This window comes from Pezoporus flaviventris, unplaced genomic scaffold, assembly GCF_033815535.1.
Source record: "Pezoporus flaviventris isolate CSIRO_AGI_PZ_B2104156 unplaced genomic scaffold, CSIRO_AGI_Pfla_v1 ptg000078l, whole genome shotgun sequence".
NCBI lineage: Eukaryota > Metazoa > Chordata > Aves > Psittaciformes > Psittacidae > Pezoporus > Pezoporus flaviventris.
Genome location: NW_026892626.1, coordinates 6,994,972 through 7,017,405, shown reverse-complemented (window position 1 = coordinate 7,017,405; position 22,434 = coordinate 6,994,972). Strand labels below are relative to the sequence as shown.

General features: G+C 39.1%; 1 protein-coding gene across 23 annotated transcripts in view; it reads left to right on the top strand.

Moving 5' to 3' along the window:
* The window catches only part of RBFOX1 (RNA binding fox-1 homolog 1), a 1,284,179-nt gene that overhangs the window by 635,074 nt on the left and 626,671 nt on the right, over positions 1–22,434 (top strand). The window lies entirely within an intron of this gene.

The following is a 22,434-nucleotide window of genomic DNA, read 5'->3' as shown; positions in this document are numbered from 1 at the left end:
ATTTGCAGTTTCTTATTTTTTATTGGGAAAAAAATAATAATATGGTACTGTTATTAGCTACAGAATAAAGCATTGTTAGCACTCAGTTTTTATTTTAAATCCAAATACTGTACTGATTTTGCAGGAGGAGACATGTAGGTCAGAAATGCAGTAAACAGTGAGTGATCAACAGCAACATACTGGTTCATGAGACGATAAAGAATTACAGTCAGAAAAGGCTGTAGATAAAGTCAGATAAAAGTAGTTAGAAAAGTCAGATAAAGAGTTCCTGTCAGAAATGATAGAAGGAGAAAAATCAAAGACATTAAAAACAGAAAGCAAGAATAAATAGAAGTAAAAGAATATTGAAGGGACATTCAGATACTGAGAGGATTTTTGTTGCATTCACCTTTTGCTGTGGGGTATCCTGTGTATTTCAATACCAGCTTTTGAGAGCAAGAACAGGAATGCTTGGCTTGTATGTTAGGTTGCTTCCAACAGAAGTTTGCTTGCACCGCTAGTTAATGCTCATAACAAGACAGCAGTTACAGTTTAACATCCATACTCTGTACGAAATGAACTAACCCTTTAACTGCTAATGCTAAACTAATAGTCTGGTCATAAGTCTCATGTAGCAGCAACAGGGGAGAAGTGTTTAAATTGTCAGAGAGACATGAAATGCAACCAGTCTGCCCATGTAGCACTGTGAAATGAAACTTCACTTGCAGTGAACCATGCCTGAGAATCTACTCTTCAGGAGTACTAAAATTACATTAAAACATAATCTAAGTGACAGAAAAATAAAATGTTCTGCCTAGTTCTCCTGATCAAAAGGACCTATGGGAATATTTCCAATTCATGAGTAAGCACAGTGTTTTGATGCCCAGGTCTCAATATAGATATTTATGTGATAATATATGTTACTTTAAGAAGCTAAAGTAATACTATCATAAGCTTTTAGTTATAGGCTGTATCGTATCTTTCTTGTTTCATGCAAGAGTTAAGACTCTTCAGGTGTTCCTGCGGTCCAAGCTCTGGGGGCACACAAGAAGATGGATAGTTTGCATGGGTTTCTTAAGTGCTGAGGCAATTCTGTGCAGGATTTTACAAGCCCTTCTGGTACTGGGTTGCACTGTGGTTAGAACTAAATGAGACAAGTCCTCCATACACCCATAACAAGCATACAGTAGTCCTCATAGAGTGGCTCTTTGCAAGAAGAATCCATGAACTAGAACAGCACATACTTATATTAGTACCACAGAAGGTAATGTATTAAAGTAAGTGTATTCACTCTCATAGAAATACTTAATGGGTTTTATCCCAATGGTAGGTTGCACTAGTGGTAACTCTTAGGTGCAGGCCTACCCCTTCATGACCCTCCAGTGACCATGCAGAGACATCCATTGGCTCTCAGCAGAATGTTTTACCATACACTTCTTTCAAAGGCTTCCCTGAGTATAGAGTACAATAAAATGTGTCAGAAATATATTTGTTTTTTTTCTTTTATGTCTTAGTTTGCTAAGTTACTCTCCAGTCAATTTGCTTTTGTGCTATTACATCCTGTCTTGGGGTCACACATTTGTGGCTTTGAAACATGTTTTTATCAGATTAATTTATTTCAGGCTAAGAGGTAAGTTTTAATTTCCACTCAGGCAATGACTTGGTGTTCCTGTGTACTTGCCGTCTGGCTTTTCAGATTAGAATTGTTGTTTTCAAAATGTGTTACAGTGCATAATTTGTGCAGCATGTTACACATTTATTTAAAACCCTTTGTTTTAGAGGCTTTGGGCTTCCCAATAGTCTCTGTAATTTTGGGATGGCTTTTCATGACCATAACAGACTACACTTTAAAAAAACAAAAGGAGAGATTTAATAGGATGGGATGTCAGCAAATACTAATAGAACTATAAGGTAACAGGATTGGTCCAGTAGTAATTGGCATCGACCTGAGAATGAATTAGGATGTTGTGTAGCCAGTAGTAATCTGAGGAACAGGTGCAAACTGCATCTATCTTGGCAGGTGATGGATGTCAGTTTGTGAATGTGGCTCCCCAGTGGCTCACAGTTGCTCTTATTTTTTAACAAATCTGCACATTAAACTTCTACTTTTAGATAGCAGGTGTTTAAAGAAACTACGTACTGAACTACAGATGCCGGTCATAATTCAACATACTAATGTAAACTGCTTTTTATTTTTATTTAAGATTTTAGAACTTATTTGTGACTACAGCTTTGAACCACTGCTGTATCCTCCAGCATTAGAAATCAGTATGGTGGTAAACCAATAGGATGCAGTGGTTGGGATGGGGGTAAAGGACAGGTAACTTGTGCTCTTCAGGATGACACAAACAAGCATTCAGGACACTTGTTTTTCACGAAATGTCCTTGCTGGTGGTCATGGCTGACTGCAATAAGGGACTTTTGAGTCCTTCTGCTCACACCAGTCGTTGACCAGGAACATTCTAGCACTGCTGGACAGGAGAGGGTCAGCTCCACACTTGTGAAACATACTGCTTCTGATCTCTAGAAATGTCTTAAACTCTTCCAGGGGTTATCGTGAAACATGTGGAGTCAAAGCTCAACAACAGGTAAGTCATTAGGAGAGCCTGAAGAAAAGGCTAACTGAAATGTTTGAGTAGATTGCCAGACATCTCTTTTCTTCTGTAGTAGTAATGTGATCATATATTCCAAGAGAAAATAACGAGCTGTTTTTCAGTGATGGGCTCAGACCTACCTCTTCCCTAACCATTGCTGCGCTTCCACCTTTCCTGTGCACAGCTCTCCCTCTTCTCGAGCCCATCTAATATTTTTATTTGGAAGAACTGTAATAAATGTATGGATTGGCTTTTTTTTTTTTTTCTTTTTGTGTGTGATGTATCAGTTACTGATTCATTTATTTATTTATGATTTTATTTGCTTTTTTAAATTGAAGCCTAAAACATTCATGGTAATGTTGCAGACTCTTTGAGTCTTGGGAAAACCTGAGCTCTACTTTAATCTATTCAAGAACTCATGGAAGTTTCATACTACTCAATATTTTATATTTCTCTGTGTTTGCAGCTTTCCAGTATCAGGGCATTCAGAAACACTTCGGGAGCTCTGCTCAAAGTAAATACTTAAGGAAACCAGCAGTTTTCTTGTGACTCTGCAAAGTATTATTCTGTCCGCCAGATGAGAGAGAACATACTGTGTTGCATTTTGCTTCTTTACCTTGTCCTTCTTGTGTGCTTAAGGGTAGGGCACACTTCAGTCCTACTCTGTGTGGTTTACCTGTGATTTTTTGTTACTGGTTGTTGTAATAGTTGTTGATTTGAATTCTTCTCCTGCTGGGTGCTCTGACTGTGCTTCAAGGCTTATGACTGACTGAAGTGAACTTTCCTCACCCCATGGAAGGCTTTTTTTGATTTCCCTTTTCCCTTTTTAATTTCCTTCCTCCAATCCTGTGACATCCATTTTCTCTTTGGCTTTTTTTTCCTCTTTCTCTATTTTGCTTTCTAGCTTCAGTTATGTTAGACCACAGTGTTGCAGATACCTTTTACACCCAACTCGGTGTTTCAGCCCTCCTTAAGGATCCTGTATGCCAAAACCAGATTCTCTACTCACACAAAAACCCACCCAAACTCTCTGATGTTATGAGGACCTCACATGTGTTTTGCTTCTGTGAGGAAGTGGAGGAACAGGGGGTGCTTTTAGAAGCAAGAGAGTGTGTCTTACTTTTATTATTTTTTTGTCTATACTGTCACTGCCAGCTTTTGGGCCTTCTCCACCTAGCTGCACTTGTTTTCTCTGTACCCTTTTCTGTTTACCTGCACGGTTTTTCCTGTCTGTCACAAAATGGAGCTAAATGGTTTAGTCCTTAAAGAAACAGGGACTGCACTGCAATTTTTTTTTGTTCCCTTGCATTTTGCTTCTATTGCACCTTTCATACCATTGCTTCATCCTTAAGTGGTGTTTTATGTCAGATGAGGGACATTCATTTTTCTGAAAGCTCTCCTTAGTCATCAGAAAGTCCTAGTCTCATTACTCTGTGGAAGGAAAGAGTAACAAGCTTGGATGAGAAAGAGCTGTTCACTGACAGAAACAAAACATAACTTCCAGTGTTAGTGTCTTGTGTGTTTGTCGTGGAGTAAAAGTAATGTATGACCTCTATTGAACAAGTAACCTATTGATTACAATGTAAGCAATGCACTCTCAAATCTCTACCATGTTTTTTTCATTTAATGGATATAAATGTCTACAGCTTTTATCATGTTGGTTTTGAGAAATGTTAAGGGTTACAGCCAGTGTAACAAAGAACTGCTTAACAGTTTTGGTGTCTTCTGACCTTAAAAGCCACTTTGTCAACTTTACAGTTGTCTAAGGATACTGATTAATTTGCATTTACGTTATGTAATTTCAAGATAAAATGATTGATGTTACATCTGTTTAAAAAAAAACCAGTGGCTTTCTTCTGCTGTCTGAAGAGGCAATACATAAAGAAATATACTATGAATGCATTTGTCAGCTAGAAAAAGGCTTCTCCTTTATTAGAGTAGCTCTTCCACGCATTTCTGTTCCCTTTTCCCACTTTGTTTTATATAAATTCAGGAACATCTGGAGTATCAATTCTGACATATCATTAGAGAGAGTTCTTGAGAGACTAACACTGTTACTCTTGCACATTAGTAAAAGGGCTGGGGATGTGGACTCTGTGGCAGCTGTTCCCAAAATGTTCAATCATTCCTATTAAATAAGGTAGCAAAAATAAATTGCTCAGAACAGTCAGAGTGGATATCTCAGCTAGCCTCTGCATTGTTCATTTTGACTTTACTCTTATTTATCTACTTTCCTGATAGTTTTTCAGGTACTAAAGAGTCATACTTATGTCCTACATACATGTCTCTATACATATTTTTATATGTATATATAAGTATTTTTATATGTAAGTATATGTAAGTATATGTATATAAGTAATATAAGTATTTTTATATGTGTGTGTGTATGTGTGTATATATATATATAAAATAGAAGGTTATTGCAGTACATTTCAGGTCCTTATGTTACCAAAGAGAAGTGAAAAAGGCTAAACTTCCATTGCAGATGATTATCTGTTGTTACAAATCAAAAGGATTTCATTACTAAGGCTTTTACGTTAACATTGAATAGACAGCCTTTCATCTAAAATGCTGATTTCCCACTCAGAACTGTGTCACAAGTTTGCATTGCTTCTGCTGTTAGATCTAGTTGATGAACATTCAGCTAATCTTTTTTGAATAAAATCCTTTGCTTTCCTCCCAAATAGTGCTTTATTCTGATCCAGTCTTCTTTTGTCCCCGGAAGTTGTGGCAGTCTCCCTGTGTCCTCTCTTACCTAATTGCTGCCTACTTGAGCTCTCCAAGGAAACCTCACTTTACCAGATCTTAGCATACTAGTATATCTGTTGAGGGTTGTGAGCAGTTTTGTTTTCCAGCTTCTTGACAATTATCAAGACTGTCAGATAAGTCAGTTTTATTCCATCCGTGTGTGTTCCTTGCAGTCATGACTCTTTTCCCTGTTTCAGTTGCTAACAGATCCAAAACTTGGGTTCACTTTATGAAGATGCATAAAATGTGTGTTTTGCTGTGTCTAGAAGGACCATTCTTCACCCACATCTAGTATCCTCTAGAAGTTAAGAAGTCAGTGAGAGTTTATAGTTGTTCTACCCCACTGGCTTATCTTCACAGAGGCTGAAACATCCTGCATCTCTCTTCATGAAAGTGATGTTTATGGCTGCCTGAAGAGTTGTTCTTTACCTTCTGGCATTCTTGAACCTGACTGCTAGTCAAGGATTACCTCTACTCTTTCAGTTAGTGAGTCCAGATAACCACAGACTAAGGGTGTTCTTCAAGTTTGGTGTTTCTGTGTTTTTTCATTATCTTTGCCTAGATTGTAAAGTTGTGCTTTATAATCTCATTTCGTTATCTGGATATTTTAAAATCATTTTAATGTCATTCTCACCACCAGAGAAAAGTAAGTCCAATTTTGATATAGATTAATTAGATTGTTTTTGGCTGCTTTCTGAACTCTAATGAAGTGGAGGTTTAATTGGGTTGGTATGGTGCCAAAAGTGATATTCTTTTCCTGTAACTTGTTCTTATTTACAAACTAAGAGGTTTGAAGTTCCAGCAATTTGATTTTGTAATGTTGAAAGCTAATCAACTCAGTTATATGCTGGAGTGTATGTGGAAAGAAGAGTTGCATTATTACATGTTTTGTGTGTAACTATAAAGCCAGAGGCCAAATATTCAGAAGAGATGCTTTATAAGACCAGGTTACCTTATTAACTCGCAGATAGTATAAAGGGTTTTGATATGGGTTAAATTTGGAAATTCTAGTTATCTCTTAAGATTTACAGTAGGTTCATGCATATGTACATAAGACACCACGTGACAGAAGAGGCAAATTGTGGGTTGGTATGTGTATAAACAGAAGGGTAAGGGCACATGATGCCTTAATTTAGGATGAATGCACCCTGTATTGAATAACACACTATGTACTGCACCTATCTATAAAAATTCATACACCATTCCCATTAATGACATTGTCCATTGTCATTACTGGGCGCCTGGTGTTTTCTCAGTACATTGAGGGTTTGGCAAGTGACAGTGCTTTGTTTCAGTATATTGCTCTAATCTTCTTTCTCACTGAATGAAGTCTAGAAGCCTCGGGTGTCAGTCTGGTGAAGAAGCATGCCTGAGCAGCAACATTTGTCTCCTTGACATTAAAAAAGGCAGTTGTGATAGGGCTCTAGGTTCAGTTCTCACTTTTATCCTGCACTTAAAATGCTGATTAAGGTCATGCAGGACACCATGTCATCTTTGCACCACTTAATGTGACTTCTGTCTGATGCTGAAGGATTTGCGGAGATGTCTTTTAAGAATAATGTTCTGAGGAAGATAGACCTAAATGGATGCATTGGGTAAAATAAATTCACCTTCAGTCCTGTGAAAGAGAACTGTAAATCTTCCCATGACCCTGTTCACTAAGGAGGTTTGTTTATAGCATTATATCAAACAAGGAGCAGCAGAGAATGCTATATAGATATTCAATAGTAATTTAAGAGGGAGAATTGCATGGCTTGTGGGATTACAGAGTATGGAATTTTGTACTTCCAGGTCATTACTTTGAATTAAAATACACTCCTGGTAGTAATAAAAATCTGTTACCAGATGACAGCTATTCAGCTGCATGTATGGAATGAGTTGAGGTTTGCTACCAGCTGGTAATGGGCAGCTGCTTGCTACACAAAATCAGTGTGGCAGCTGACACTATTATATACTTTTACTGACAGCCTTAATGGGGTGGTCAGCAGGTAAATATGTAATAGAAGAATCACCTTTTTGACCTGAGATCAGATTTTTCTAAGGTGTTCAGCAGTAGGCTTTGTGCAGAGGAAGGTGTAGCAGATAATAGATTTTCCTCCTTTATTTAGTATTGTGGAACATTGCTTCAATGAACAGTTGGTAGAAGTTAAGGGCAATTTCCAAATTACTTGCTTGGTGTCATAAATACCTTATTAGACTATGTATTTTTTATTTTGTATGACACCAAACACCCTTTCAACAGGGAAGCATCTGTAAGAAAGTGTATTTAATAAGTATTTTGGCAGAGGCTGGCATTAGTCTTTCTCACTTTTTCTCTGGGGCTTACCATTATTCACACAACTGAATAAGAAAGCTAATTTACTCTGGATGTGTAGGTGTTATGGAATGTAACTGCTTTTAAAGAGAAGATGTAGTGCATTTAAGATGTCTGATTTAAAGACAGTTGTCCTTTGGTGTTTGTGGAAGTGAATTCTGTGATAAGTCCCTGTGACTGCTGAGTGGCTCAAGAACTGGGTAGTTTACAGGAGCTCTCACAAAGTAGCTTTTCACTCATGAAACTAGATCATCTCTCTTGTGCTTTCTCAGAGGTTTGTTTTGCTCGCAGTGTGAGGGAGTTTTACGTGAAGCTCTTGCTATTGCACTAATAAATGCAATAGGAAAATCAGTTGCTGGAGATACAGAGGCAGTCTGTCTCCAAATAACTAGTATTACTGAGGTAGTGCAACTATTGTGGAAAGGAAAGATGTGGATTTACCAAAGCACATGCACACATCTGTATGTACATCTGCACACCCAACGCTATAAGCAAAGGATATGGAAGAGAAGCAGTCCACAGTGATGGCAGGAGGTCTCTGTATATGTACATTGCTATGCTGAACTGCTAAACAAAGTCTGTCCTGCAGTGGCCCAACAGACTCTTGACTTTCTTGAAGGTGGACACCAGCCATTTGCCTGTGGCTCACCATCAAGCAAGGAGTTTGTGTGACTTTCAAGCAAAACAGTTTGATCTTAGTGACTGGAAATAGTTCCAATTACTGTTTATAAGATAGTATGACTGTACAGGATATAACTATAGCTGGAGGCATTATCAGTATAGGGTATTTGAAGATGCAGGAAAAAAGCCTATGTAAACCCCTTGCAATTATTTAGGAATGTAAAAGAGCAGTTTTGGGTGTTGTTTTGCTGTCATAATCTAATGTTCATCTTAAATTGAAGTGTATTAAATTTTTTTTTTGTCTTAGACCTTAACTATGCGTCAAAGAAGCCACTCTGTACTTCTGACGTTACAGGATAACCTACATTGCGTGTAGCGTTTTTAACAAATCTAATAATTTGCAAATAATTATGGAAATCAATTTACAAACACAGTATAGGATATTCATTGCCCTGAAGCTACCAAGGTTAGTCACAAATTCCAGCATTCTGTGATTGTGTTATTTTTATTTGGAGTTTTTTGGTATTGTTATGAGAAGTTTTAAATAGAAATGCTGATAGATTTTTAGCACTGGAACAAATAGGAGCTAATAAAATAAGACTTGGCCTGAAGTAGCAATCTTAATGCTGATGAACGTGGCAAACGTGCACTCCTTCCGCTTGGGGAGAGTTGACACAGATGGCAGTACTGATTTTACCATGTGCTATATGTCTTATTAATTACCATACCAATTAATATAAATGCCAAAGCCTGCTTCTTTGTTCTACTGTTATGGACAGTTTGTCTTGTGTATGTTTACTGTAAAGTATCAGACTTCTGTATGTATTTTATGGGAATTGTGGCTTTTTTTTACTTTCGTTCTCTCCTTTTCTCTAACACTTCACCCTCTGCCACCCTACCCCCATAGTGATACTATCATAGGTGGTTTTAAACTCTGATCAAGAGCAAGTGTACATGAACCAAGAAGTTACTTAAACTTATTCAAAATAAATCTCTTATGTTTGTGGAGCAGGCTTCTCCCCAGCAGAACTAAATTTTTAAATCTGGATTTGTTCATGTGTTTTAGTATTTTGTTAAAGAAGATCAAATCCTATCCATTTCAGGGGTGGCTTATCAGCCAAGCATAGAATAGTTGAAGTGACAGTCTAGAAAAAAGTGTGTGTGCAGATTCCGTAACAGCATTTATATGAATGTAATAGAGATGAATATATCTTCATGTCTACTGAATTAGGTCTGTAAAGGTTTGTATGGACTGGGGATTGTATTCTGGTTCCTCTAGGGGAACTTCTGCAAAACTGGTAAAATCATGGTGTGGAAAAGAAAGTGGACGTAACTAACTGAAATCCCAAACTGGTAAACTATAGAGGGATTCTAACCCTAATGTGAGCTGATGTGAACCAGATAACGAAAGCTTTGAAATTAAGAATGAAGCATTGCATAAAATAGTCTGCTAGAAGTGAGGATATTAAACAAAGAAATGACATGAAACAAAAACACACTGATGGGAACAAAGACTGTGTTATTTGCTAGTTTTTCTAGGCCTGACAGAATTAGAAGCAGCCAATGGGTAGTACTAGGTAAAATGTTGGAGAACATGGAGATTGATTAGGATTATATATATATGTGTATTGATTTATATATGTTGTGGCTGCCCCATCCCTGGAAGTGTTCAAAGCCAGATTGAACGGGGGCTTGGAACAACCTGATCTAGTGGAAGGTGTCACTGCCCATGGCAGGGGGTTGAAACTAGATGAGTTTTAAGGTCCCTTCCAACCCAAACCATTTTGCGATTCTCTGATATGGTTTCTATGTCCTGGGCTTGTCCTAAATAGCTGGTGCATTATTCTGGGAAAGTCGATTGAGTTATTGTTACCGGTCAACAGTGTTGTCTTGTATGTGGTAGAGTGAATTAATGTCAGGTATGCTGCCACAGGAACAATTAATTATAATCCAAATCCCCTATCTAGTTGCAGAGAGTTTAAGAAAGGTGATGATTGGAGGCTTGAAATTTGAGTGAGCTGCCTCTTGGGGGTATTAAGGGGTCAGAAAAGCTGCAGAACTGTGACAATTAAATTTGTGTTTTTATGAAAGATCTAATGTCCTAAAACTTTTGCAGGCCATGTACATTAGAATTAAAGTTGGCTAGGGATGTGAAAGATAACAGGAAGGGATTCTATAGTTACATTGCAAATAAAAGATAGACTAAGGACAGCGTGGGCCCTCTCTGGAAGCTATCAGAATTGGCTACCCTGGATTTGGAGAAGGCTGAGGTTCTGAATGACCTCTTAGCCTCAGTCTTCACTGGCAAAGGCTCTGACAACGCCACCCAAATCTTGGAAGGCAGACGGAGGGACTGTGAGAATGAAGACCTTGGGCCCACTGTAGGAGAGGATCTGGTTCAAGACCATCTTAAGAACCTGAATGTGCACAGGTCACTGGGACTTGATGAAATCCATCCTCGGGTCCTGAAGGAGCCGGTGAATGAAGTTGCTAAGCCACTGTTCATCATATTTGAAACATCATGGCAGTCAGGTGAAGTTCCCGACGACTGGAAAAAGGGAAATATAGCCCCCATTTTCAAGAAAGGGAAAATGGATGACCCGGGGAATTACAGCCCAGTCAGTCTCACCTCTGTGCCTGGCAAAATCTTGGAGCAGATTCTCCTGGATGGCATGCTAAGGCACATGAAAAACAACAAGGTGCTTGGTGACAGCCATCATGGCTTCACTAAGGGGAAATCCTGCCTGACCAATTTGGTGGCCTTCTATGATGGGGCTACAGAACTGATGGACAGGGGTAGAGCAGTTGATGTCATCTGCCTGGACTTGTGCAAAATATTCAACGCTGTCCCACACAACATCCTTGTCTCTAAATTGGAGAGACATCAATTTGATGGATGGACCACTCGGTGGATAAAGAACTGGCTGGATGGCCGCACACAAAGAGTTGTGGTCAATGGCTCAATGTCCAGCTGGAGACCAGTAACGAGTGGTGTCCCTCAGGGATTGGTGTTGGGACCGGTCTTGTTTAACATCTGTGTCGCTGACATGGACAGTGGGATTGAGTGCACCCTCAGCAAGTTTGCTGATGACACCAAGCTGTGTGGTTCGGTTGATAACGCTGGAGGGAAGGAATGCCATCCAGAGGGACCCTGACACGCTTGTGAGGTGGGCTGATACCAGACTTACAAAGTTTAACCGTGCCAAGTGCAAGGTCCTACACCTGGGTCAGAGCAACCCCAGGCACAGCTACAGGCTGGGCAGAGAAGAGATTCAGAGCAGCCCTGCAGGGAAGGACTTGGAGGTGCTGGTTGATGAGAAAATGAACATGAGCTGGCAGTGTGCGCTTGCAGCCCAGAAAGCCAACCGTATCCTGGGCTGCATCAAAAGGAGCGTGACCAGCAGGTCGAAGGAGGTGATCCTGCCCCTCTACTCTGCTCTCGTGAGACATCACTTGGAGTATTGTGTGCAGCTTTGGTGTCCTCAACATAAAAAGGACATGGAACTGTTGGAACAAGTCCAGAGAAGGGCCACGAGGATGATCAGGGGACTGGAGCACTTCCTGCATGAAAATAGGCTGAAAGAGTTGTTGAGCCTGGAGAAGAGAAGGCTGCATGGAGACCTCATAGCAGCCTTCCAGTATCTGAAGGGGGCCTGTAAGGATGCTGGAGGAGGGACTCTTTATTAGGGACTGTAGTGATAGGACAAGGGGTAATGGTTTAAAACTTAAACAGGGGAAGTTTAGATTGGATATAAGGAAGAAGTTCTTTAATGTGAGGGTGGCGAGGCACTGGAATGGGTTGCCCAAGGAAGTTGTGAATGCTCCATCCCTGGCAGTGTTCAAGGCCAGGCTGACTAGAGCCTTGGGTGATATGGTTTAGTGTGAGGTGTCCCTGCCCATGGCAGGGGGGTTGGAACTAGATGATCTTAAGGTCCTTTCCAACCCTAACTATTCTATGATTCCATGATTCTATGGTTCTCTACATGATGAAAGACCCACTAGGCATAAGGAAGGATGTTACAGCCCTTTGCATCAGTTCGGAGTAGGGAATATGTACAGCAGATTTCACCACCTAACTTAACACATTTCATCTGTGTAAACATCTGGTGTTTTAGCTTTCTGTGTTTCAGTGGTAAATTCACTATTAGTAAAAGTTCCATTTTTTTAACAACTAGAAACATAACTATTAAATCTATGATACAGACTGATTTGCAGTGTGAAAATTTACCCTCTTGCAAGTAAATTACTGTAAAATGTTATTCCTTCCATGCAAGCACTATATAAAGTAATGCTAATTATTAAAAGGGTTTGCTATTTGTCTTAAATAGCTGTTCTTCAACTGTTTAAGGGTTTTAGCAGAAATTATTAGAAAACAATTCCAAACTTTACCAAAATAGTCTCATCTCCCAGCTTTGTTATCAACACTTTGCATTTCAGTTTTCATGCCAGCTTTCACAACATCAGACTGTAGTACAGTTATTAATTATTAAAAATGTGTAATGATTCTTTGATGCATTGATTTTCTTCATTCTTTCCTATTTCAGGATTCCGTAAGTTTTGCTCTCACTATCTCTGAATTACAAAATTTGTACAAGCTAATCAATAACCCATTCTTTTTTCATGCTTTCGATATTTTTGTGAATGTGTCATTGTTTTCAGGCTCCAGCTGCCAAGCACTTGCATTAGGTGTACTTTGGCTTCCTAGGTATACGTGTAGGCATAATATGTGCCGATTACAACCACCTTGTGATGGTCTGCTCACACAAGAGGGCAGAGTAAGTTTATGTTGAGTTTTGAATAACACTACAGTATGATCATGACTAATTAAAGGTGAAAGGTCAAACCATTGTTGATTACTGGGACAGTGACATTTTGACCCCCTGATGTTGGTGAGAGAAACTGAGAATCTCAGCCTGACCATCTTACTGACATCCCTTGTTGCCTGCATGTATCATGTATTGCCACTGGGCACAGCATTTGGTCTGCAGAACAGTGAATTGTGGGAGAATCTCTAGCATAAGGCAGAAGAGAGGATTGCCATAAAAATATTCTTGCAGAAGGAAGACCTCTGAGGAAACAATAGAAATCATAACTTGGGCAAAAAAATGGGTTTTCCTTTTTTTGTTTCACAGACATAAATTTATTTGCAGTGTGTTGGTTTTGTTCCTATGTATATAAAAGGTGGTGGTGGAGTGGTTTGGTTTGGGGGGAAGGGAGGGGTTGATGGGATCGTTTTTTTGGGGGGGGAGGGGGCAGGCTGTTCACTGAGGTTTTTGGGTTGGTTTGTTTGTTTGTTTGTTTGTTTTTTCTTGGGTGTCCTGGTTTAAAACCAGTCAGCTCATTCACTCACTCCCCCCCTTCTTGCCCTCCCCCTACTCCCAGAGGGATGGAAGGACAGAGAGGAGAATCAAAAAGAATTCAACTCCCATGGGTTGAGATAAGAACAGTTTAGTAACTAAGGTATAACACAAATCACTACTGCTACCACCAATAATAATAATGATAAGGGAAATAACAAGGGAAGAGAATACAATACCTCACCACCAGCCGACTGATAACTTGCTCCACCCATCCCAGCCAAGCACCGACCAATACCTCCTCCAACCCTGCAGACTCCCAGCCCTTCTGGGTAACTCCCAGTTACATCCTGGGCATGACGTGCTGTGGTATGGAACACCTCTTTGGTCTGTTTGGGTCCGTTGTCCTGTCTCTGCTTCCTCCTGGCTTCCCCTCCTCCCTAGCAGAGCATGAGGCTCGCAAAGTCCTTGGCCAGACCAAAACATCAGTGTTATCAGCTCTGTTCCCAGGCCGAAAGTCAAAACACTGCACTGCACCAGCTACCAAGGAGGAGAAAAATGACTGCTACTGCTGAACCCAGGACATTGGGTTTTGTTTGTATTTTGTATGTGCATCTACCATCACTTTCTAGAGATGTATCTACTTTGTGTGCTGACAGGAACCTAGTCTGTTTCCAGTAAAAATGAAGCACAAGAGAATTTTATTTTGCATGGCAAGTAATACTTTGCCAAAAGCGTAGGCTAAGTATGTGGGCTATGTTGCAAGATGTCTTCAATCCACCCATGCTTATTTAAGGATAATTTGAAGAAACAAGGCAAACCCTTGTTTTCATCTTTTTCAATAATTTATTGGTTCTTAGGGCTTCTAAAAATGCATATTTGCATTTATTTCAGTTCTTTTTTTTTTTTCACTAAAACAGTAACATTAGAGAAGTTCAGGTTGTATCTGGTTTAAAAATGTACAGTAGCTTCATTTTAACACCCTATAGCACACGTGGCCTTAAATGCATATCCAGGCACTCGAAAATCAAACCCAATGCATACAGGGGAAAAAAATTTCTAGCTCCAGTTCAGCCTCCTTCCCATTAACACTGCTGTGAATCTGCAGTTTCTTTTATTTGGAGAGCTCTGGAGAATCACTGACGGGACTGCAGCAGTGTCTGCAGCAAGAGGGACTCATTTGCCCTTTAACTTACATAAAGGGACAGCAGTGTGATGTTTTTCTGAGGAAGGGGTGATGATGGGAGCAGCATCTCAGCAGCACTTCCAACCTTCACCTTATTGACATAACAAGACACATAACAAGATCCAGTAAAAGATCTCAGGAAAGAACCTACAGGTGAGCACAGCAGTGGTGGTACGTAGCTTTTCATGACTTTCTTTAGCTTCCTGCGACTACTGGGGCCAGGGCTCCACATCCAAACACTCCATCTCCGTTCCAGCTCCAGGCTGCTTGTTGTGATGTGTCCCAGATTTTAAGGCTGTACTAACACATGTTTTGAAGGCATTGGTCTAACAGATTTTAAAAGTAATTATCACCCTGATACGGAGTTCCTTTTCCCCAGAAATAGCAGCTAATTTTCATTCTTCCTGTTTTCTGTAGTGCTTTGTGGGGTACTTTGAATTTGTCACTTGTCTCTCAAAGATGACTTATTTTACTTGGCCTTCAGTGCAATCAATACATTCACATTTTCTGAAAGAAATAAATTCCTAAATTCCAGTCTCTCAAAACCTTGCATTGTCTTAATTTGAAAGATGTTAGATTTGATAGATAAGTTAATTTCCATAATTTGATAGTTACGATAGATGGTAAGAGATCAGTTTAATTTAATGTGAAAGTTAATATTGCTTACAAGTATGTCATCAATTCTTGGAAAATCAGTACCAGTGGGATTAATAGGACAAATCTGAATATTTTAGGCAGACCTCATGCAATCCAATACATTTACAAGGTTAAAATTCACTATTTTGACAATGTGACATGTAGTGAAAGAATGTGGATGATGATACATTGTATAAAAGAAAGCCAAGCTAATGAAAAGGCAGTCTCCATCAGAGGGAATGTGGTTTTTGTTCATGGAGAGATACGATTTGTTTGATTAATAATAATTCAGGTACACAACCGAGGTGTTGTGTAGACAGAAGCAGTAAAAAAAAAGCATCTTATAAAAAACCTGTTTTGGATACAGGTAAGTTTGTGACAATAATTGCCTGCTTATGAATACTGAATAAACACTCAAAAAACTTCTGTGTTCCTAGTAAGCCTCTGATTGCTACAATTCTTATTGCTTGTCAAAATGTAAATGCAGTTTTTTTGAAAAAGGCAGAACTTCGAACCCTAAATCAGTGGTTGGGGTTTTGGTAGGGTTGGTTGTTTGTTTTTTTTGGTGGGTTTTTTGTTTTGTTTTAGGTTTCTTTTTGTTTTGGGTTTTGTATTGTTTGTTTGTTTTTAAGATGTACTTTGTATGGCAGGAGGAAGAGTACAAAGAAGGATACAAACTAGCAGATTTGATTTAAATTGAAGTTGCACCAGAGAAATCAGTTGCAATAGAGAAACCAGTCACAGATTAGGGCCCCTTTTTAACTTAATCGAGGAGAGGAGTTATATATTTAACTAGGCACATTACATAGGCTTGCAGAAAAAGTGCATTCTTAAATGCATTAGTGACCAGAATCTTATATAGATATTTAAACTCAATATGCCCATTGTCCTAGTGTAATTACAATGTATTTGTTCATCTTTCTTTCAGAATTTACCTCTTTTCTGTAACAAGCTACAGGAATATTATACAGAGTGGAAGAGTTTAATTTAGGTAGGTTTTGTTTTTCTTTCAAGATAAGAGAAGACAGAGCCTCACTGGCATTTTGTGATTAACCAGATAATATACCTAGAAGAAAATACTATAAACAATATTCCCTTGGTTAGCAGGTGCAACACTGAGTACTTAACAAATATGTAATAGTATCTTGACTATTTGGGCCTGTAGAATAACTCCTTGGATTTCAGCATGCTTTTCAATACTTTCATGACACAGAGCTGTGCTGGTTACCTCTGCTAACAGAAAGATTTTTTGTTTTGTTTTGGTAGCTGTGATACCAGTTCGCCATCTACATTTTCTAGTATCTGTCCAAAGTATTTAAAAAAAGAATTCAAAAATGTCCTGGGGACCTAGAATAGTTCCCTAGGTACAGCAGTGCTGCTTGATTAATGGCTATTCCTTCTGGGAATATGCTTTGTTGCAATTGGGTTACTGTTTTCTCATTCTTAACCCAAGGTGCATCAACGCAAATAAATTTAAGGCTTCACAGAAGTCAGAAATATTTATAGTAGGCACGGCAGAAGAAATAAAAAAGGAACCATTCCTAATTTGCTGATTCTGAGACTTGGAATGTTACAAAATTGCTGAGGCAATTTAATTGCAGTTGGTATAAAGAACCTCTTCCCTGAACTTCCTCTCAGTACTTGGAAGTAATAGGTTTGAGATTAGGGGCCCAAACATGTTTCTAATATGAAGTGACATGTCATTTCTTCCATTCCTGATGGAATAAAACAAATCTAAAAAAAAAAAAAAAGAAAACATAAAGGAGCATTTGGTATCCTTAGTGAAAAGGATAATCTGATGCTGAAAACTGATTGAGTAATACAGTGATAGTATGTTAATATTTTCCTAAATTCACTTTTGAGCTTAGCTGTTCAGATTTAATATGACAAGAATGTATTTGTACCCATGCCTTCATACACACTGAGGGAAAACATGTCCATAAATTAGAGTTCCAGTAAATCCCATCTTAACTTGACAGAACAGAGGGGTAATTGTTTAAAAAACAATTCTCTAAAAAAGAGAGCTTTTTAATCTGCTATTTTAGTTAAAATAGATCTTGGTATTTATATAAGCTGAATTTTATCACTGTATATTGAAGAAATCATGCAAAAAACTGTTTACGGTGTGCTCTCATAAGCCTAGCTAGTCTTTTAAGAGTATGATATCACTATCTGATACATACTGAGTGCACTCCTAATTGTGTATGGTTTATGATACATAAGCATTATGTTTATCATAGGTTACGTTCACAGGTTTTCCACAGCAGCTTCTCCACATCTCTCCTGTGGTGTCTTTTGCTGTGTATTGTGCACTTGGCTGTCAGGTTTGTGAAAAGCTTTGTAGTACTAAGTAAAAATGTGTAATGAGGTGGTGGTTTGTGGAAGTGGAGACGTGCTTCAGCTTGGAGGCTTGGCAGAAGGTAGATAAACCATGCTGGAAAAGCAATCCAACAGCCAAAACACTTTAATGATAGATTATATTCCAATAAGGACATTATTTATTCGTTTTGACTTTACTAGTTAAAAAAAGAAATTGAACTTCAAGAATTTGTGTTGTGGGAGCTCTGGCTTATTATATTGAAATCCTCTGAAAGGTCTTTCTCAGGTATTCCGTTCTTGGGTTTTGTTGGTTTTGGGGCAGGTATGGCTGTATATTAACGTAGCACTGTAAGCTTCTGTTATTTACTAACACGTTTTATGTGTATAACTTGAGGCGAATCCTTGTGCTTTGTTGGCAACGCAGCGTGTCAGAGCCAGGCGCTGGGGTGGGGCTGTGTGAGGGGAGGGCGGGGCTGCCCCCTGCTGGTTCCAGACGGTTCTAGCCGGTACTGGCCAGTTCTAACCGCCCCACTGCAGGCCACAGCTGAGCTCCTCAGCCGGGCTGGGGCAGCTCGGCAGGAACCCGCTGATGGAAGGACAAAATGCCCACAGCTGTGAGGAGAGAGTGTAAGAACCGGACCAACAGCACCCTGGTGAGAGCAGGAGGGGGCAGAGGTTCCCTGCCAGTCCTGGTAAGGCCATACAGGACCCTGTGCTGGAGCAGTGCCCTCCAGGAAGCGTGGCTTGTGGGGGCCCCAAAGTGGAGCAGTTATTGAGGGACTGTCGGCCCTGGAAAGGAACCACATGACAGCAGTGCAGATCCACTGGCAGTGTGTAGCAATATTGACCTGCCTGGGGGTTTGAGCTGAAGTTCTTTTCCATAGTTTCGGCAGTATTCACAGCAAAAGGTGCATTTTGTTTTGAGAAGTAGAGGGGGAAAGTCCATCTGTAATTCATAAGATTTAAGTTTTAATTGTTGCAGTGAGCAGTTAACTGACCTTTTCAGCTGTCCTTGTTTTTCTGCTTATCCGTGGAGTTGCATGTTAGACTACCTGATTTGGAAGTAAAACGTTTCTCTGCCTTCAAGAGACCAGAGATCCCAAAGCAATTTATAGCAGTTGTTACTCTGGCTCATTCCTGAGAGCAGTGCTGAATATACTCTCTCAATCTGAACAAAACTCAAAATGTAAGGATTACCTCAAAAGAGAGCACTTCTGATTTTTAGTTTCCTATGAAAGACTTTTTGAGTTTATCTTTTCAATTCCAAAATAATTCTTCATGTTGATTCAAATTGAGTGTAGGACCCTGGTTGTATTACTGTATTTGTTATTTTAAATCCCTCTTCTCCCCCTCCACTTGCTCATCCATGTGATTAGAGATCAGGTCATGAGTAGTGACATTTCCCCAGAATTCTGTCCCAATTGCCAGAGGTTTGTGGTTTGGGAATTCTCTGAAAACCATATGAGGTGATACTTTTGCATTGAAAAGCTCTTGATATGCCCATGCTTTTTATACCTGGTTTCTACTTCAGTTGGCTGTACTCATTTAAAAATCATGCTTTACATATGGCAAGTTATTTGTGCATACACATTTATTGCAGTAGGAGCTGATTAGTAGCAGTAGTTATTCAGGCAGACTACAGGTTATGTTTTCTTCAGGAAGACACAAGAATCCTATCATCCATGTTTCTATTTATATACATATTTCAGGAATAAGCATATTGGTGGCTCCAAGATGTAATTAAAATGAATGTGAGGATCATGATTTTCTTAAGCTGCAAGTTAAGTAATTGGCATTATTTGAATCTGTGTGTTTCTGTTGTCATCCATTCTTCATTTGTTATTGATCTGTTTGGGGGTCAGCTGCAGGCTTACTCCCTTCTCATGCTGAGATCCTCCTGTCTTCCTGCGAAGAATCAAGAGCTTTGGTAGAGGAGGTATTTTCTCACTTAATGTGTGAGCTGACACAGGCAGGATGCAGAAGCAACCACACTGCCACAGATGAAATGCTAAGAGAATTTTTTTTTTTGTTACCTCACGGATTGGGAATTCCCAAGCAGCACTCAGGTGGGAGTGAAGGCACTGCGGAGCTGGGTCACTGCTGGAGGGTGTCTGAACCTGCTAGTTTCACCTGTATGTCAGGGGGTCGCGCAGTGTACTGCTGTGGTTTCATCTTTCCCAGAGCAGGTCAGGAATCTCAAGCATGTTTGATAGGGTGCCCCTGAGTCTGTCACAGGTCTGTGTTATCCTAACACATATGTTCTACTTGTCAAGCACACGAGACTAAACAACAATTAGCATGATAGATGTTTTTCTACACTCCAGTTGCAAGTTCCTTGAGTGTGTTTACAATCCTTGTCATAATTCTTGTTTTGTCACACTTACTAAAAGTGAACCTGCAAACCTTTTTTTTTTTTTTTTTCCCCTGCTACTTTAGTAAATTCATGTCTTACATTTTCAGCTCTGGTTTATCAAAAATATGTGTGCAAAATGTCCTGTTATTGGATGTCTGAGAAATAGAGTTGTCAGTGCTTAGGTTGTCTGTTCATTCTCTCTCCATTGGTCCAACATAACCACTGTTTGCTTCCTGAAAGCCAAAAATTACCTTCTCTCCAGCTGGATAGGGATATTTCATCATTTTTAAAAACTGACGTGACCATTATAATGTTATTGTTAGACAGTTATTTTCTGCTTTCATGTAAATTTAATGTCTGGCCAGTTCTGGCCATGATATATCTATCAGAGAAGCCAGTGAAGACTAATCAAAACTTGTGAGAACCTTTGTTGCTGTAACGCAATTGATCGCCTTCTATCTGTGATGCATTTGCCACTGCTCACCTGGTTCTGGATTGCATCTGTCACCTTTTTTAAAGCTTCTTGTTCGTAATCCATTATCTTTCCTGCAAAATGAAAAAATACTCAAATTCCAGAATTGCACCCAGTGACCATCCCAGACTGGAAGCGGGGCATCACCTAGCTTTATATTCTCCTTGTACAATGCTTGAACTTGCCAGGGAGTTGGCAGGGGTACTTAATACTGTATCTCTTTGTGCGCTAGCTCATGACCAGGAAATTACTTCCAAGCATAAAATCCCTTGTTGTCGTTTATTCTCCTTCTCTTGTTTTTTTTTCCTGAAGTCCACACTGGCAGTATGCAAAAGGTGTAGTCAGACTCCGTAGAAGTCCACAATAAAATTATTAGAGGAAATGGATACAGGCTGCAACACAGGAAATCCTCTCAGATAATAGGAAAAAGGTGTTGGCAAAGAGGTTAGCAAACACTGGAGCGAGGCCTGAAGAGGCTGGGAATCACTATTCTTGGATATACTGGTAGAATTGAGAATGTTGTTTGTTTTGTTGTTTTTTTTTTTTAATGACATACTTTGCTTCTGCTTAGAAATACACTACGACTTACTTTTTCCTGTAAACATCTGTATAGATATTTAAGTAGCTGTAAATAAACGTTTTATCTCAGTAGTATGTTGTTCAGAACTGATTTGGAGAAACAAACTAGGTGTAGGAAGCAGAGGCTATTTGGTTTGATCTTGCTTTGAAGCATCTAGTATGATCACAGGGAGGGATGAGATACTGAGCTGGATGGATCGCTAATCTCAGCTGACACTTTAAAGCATATGCTTTTTGTGCATACAGCTGAGTAGCTGAACATTAAACTGTTCTGTGCTAGTATTTCATTTCGGTGCCCTATATGAGACTTCCTATTTCTCATGCAAGTTTTCAAATTTTATTTTCATCTTGAGTAAGATCAGAAAGCATATCTTTTTCCTGGATTCACTTTCTTGTGCTATAAATGGTACAATTAATACATGAGGCTGTGTGAGGAAATCACCCTTTGAGAATTCAGTTTTGTCTGCGTTCTTACATGACATTTGAAGTTTATTTTTAATCCTAAACCCCATAATATTAATCTCACACAGAGTTATGAGTTTTGAAATGTCTACTTGTGCTGATAAGCTGAGGGTAAGAATAAGAAGCAACTGACTTTTCTTCCTTTTTTTTAATTTCAGCTATATTCATTCTGTTTTACTTTTTCCCTCCCCTACCATTTACCTCCCCTACTGCTTTCTAGTATTGTTATGCAGAAAGAGATTTATAACATGTGAATTTAATAGCACTAAACACTACTTGTCTGATTGGTAGAGATTTGGGAGAAGACAAGCTAATTAACACCCGTTCCTACTCTGTTGCCAGATCTTAGGATCAAATCCTTTTGGAACTGAACTTACACTGAAGGCATGTTGAAAATAGAAAATCAGTTTGTAAAGGCCACCTTGAGAAACCATCTGTTACCAGTATCGCACTTGCTTTTTATAAGTAACAAGACATATATACCGTATAAACAGGGAGTTTCCCTTTTCAAACATTAGTCATAACTACATAAACTCTCCTGGAATTGTCTCCAGTTATATCTATACGCCTTTCATTTCACAATTACCTTTCTCTTCCTTAAGAATGGAATATTTAATGAATAATGGCCAATTTTACTATGGGAAGTCTCAAAAGTTATATTTACTAAAGTTCATGATTAATTTGTTGTTTATAAAAATACAGAAACTAGATAAAATGTGATAGAACTCTACACAAGTAATAAAATATCTAAAAGACATAAAGAGGAAGGGATAATTGTGGTACAAACAGTTCAAATATTAAGCCTGCGGTCTTTACTGGATAATCAGCCTCCTCTCTTGGTAGTATAAACAGAGAAGGATACTTCTCAGTGTAG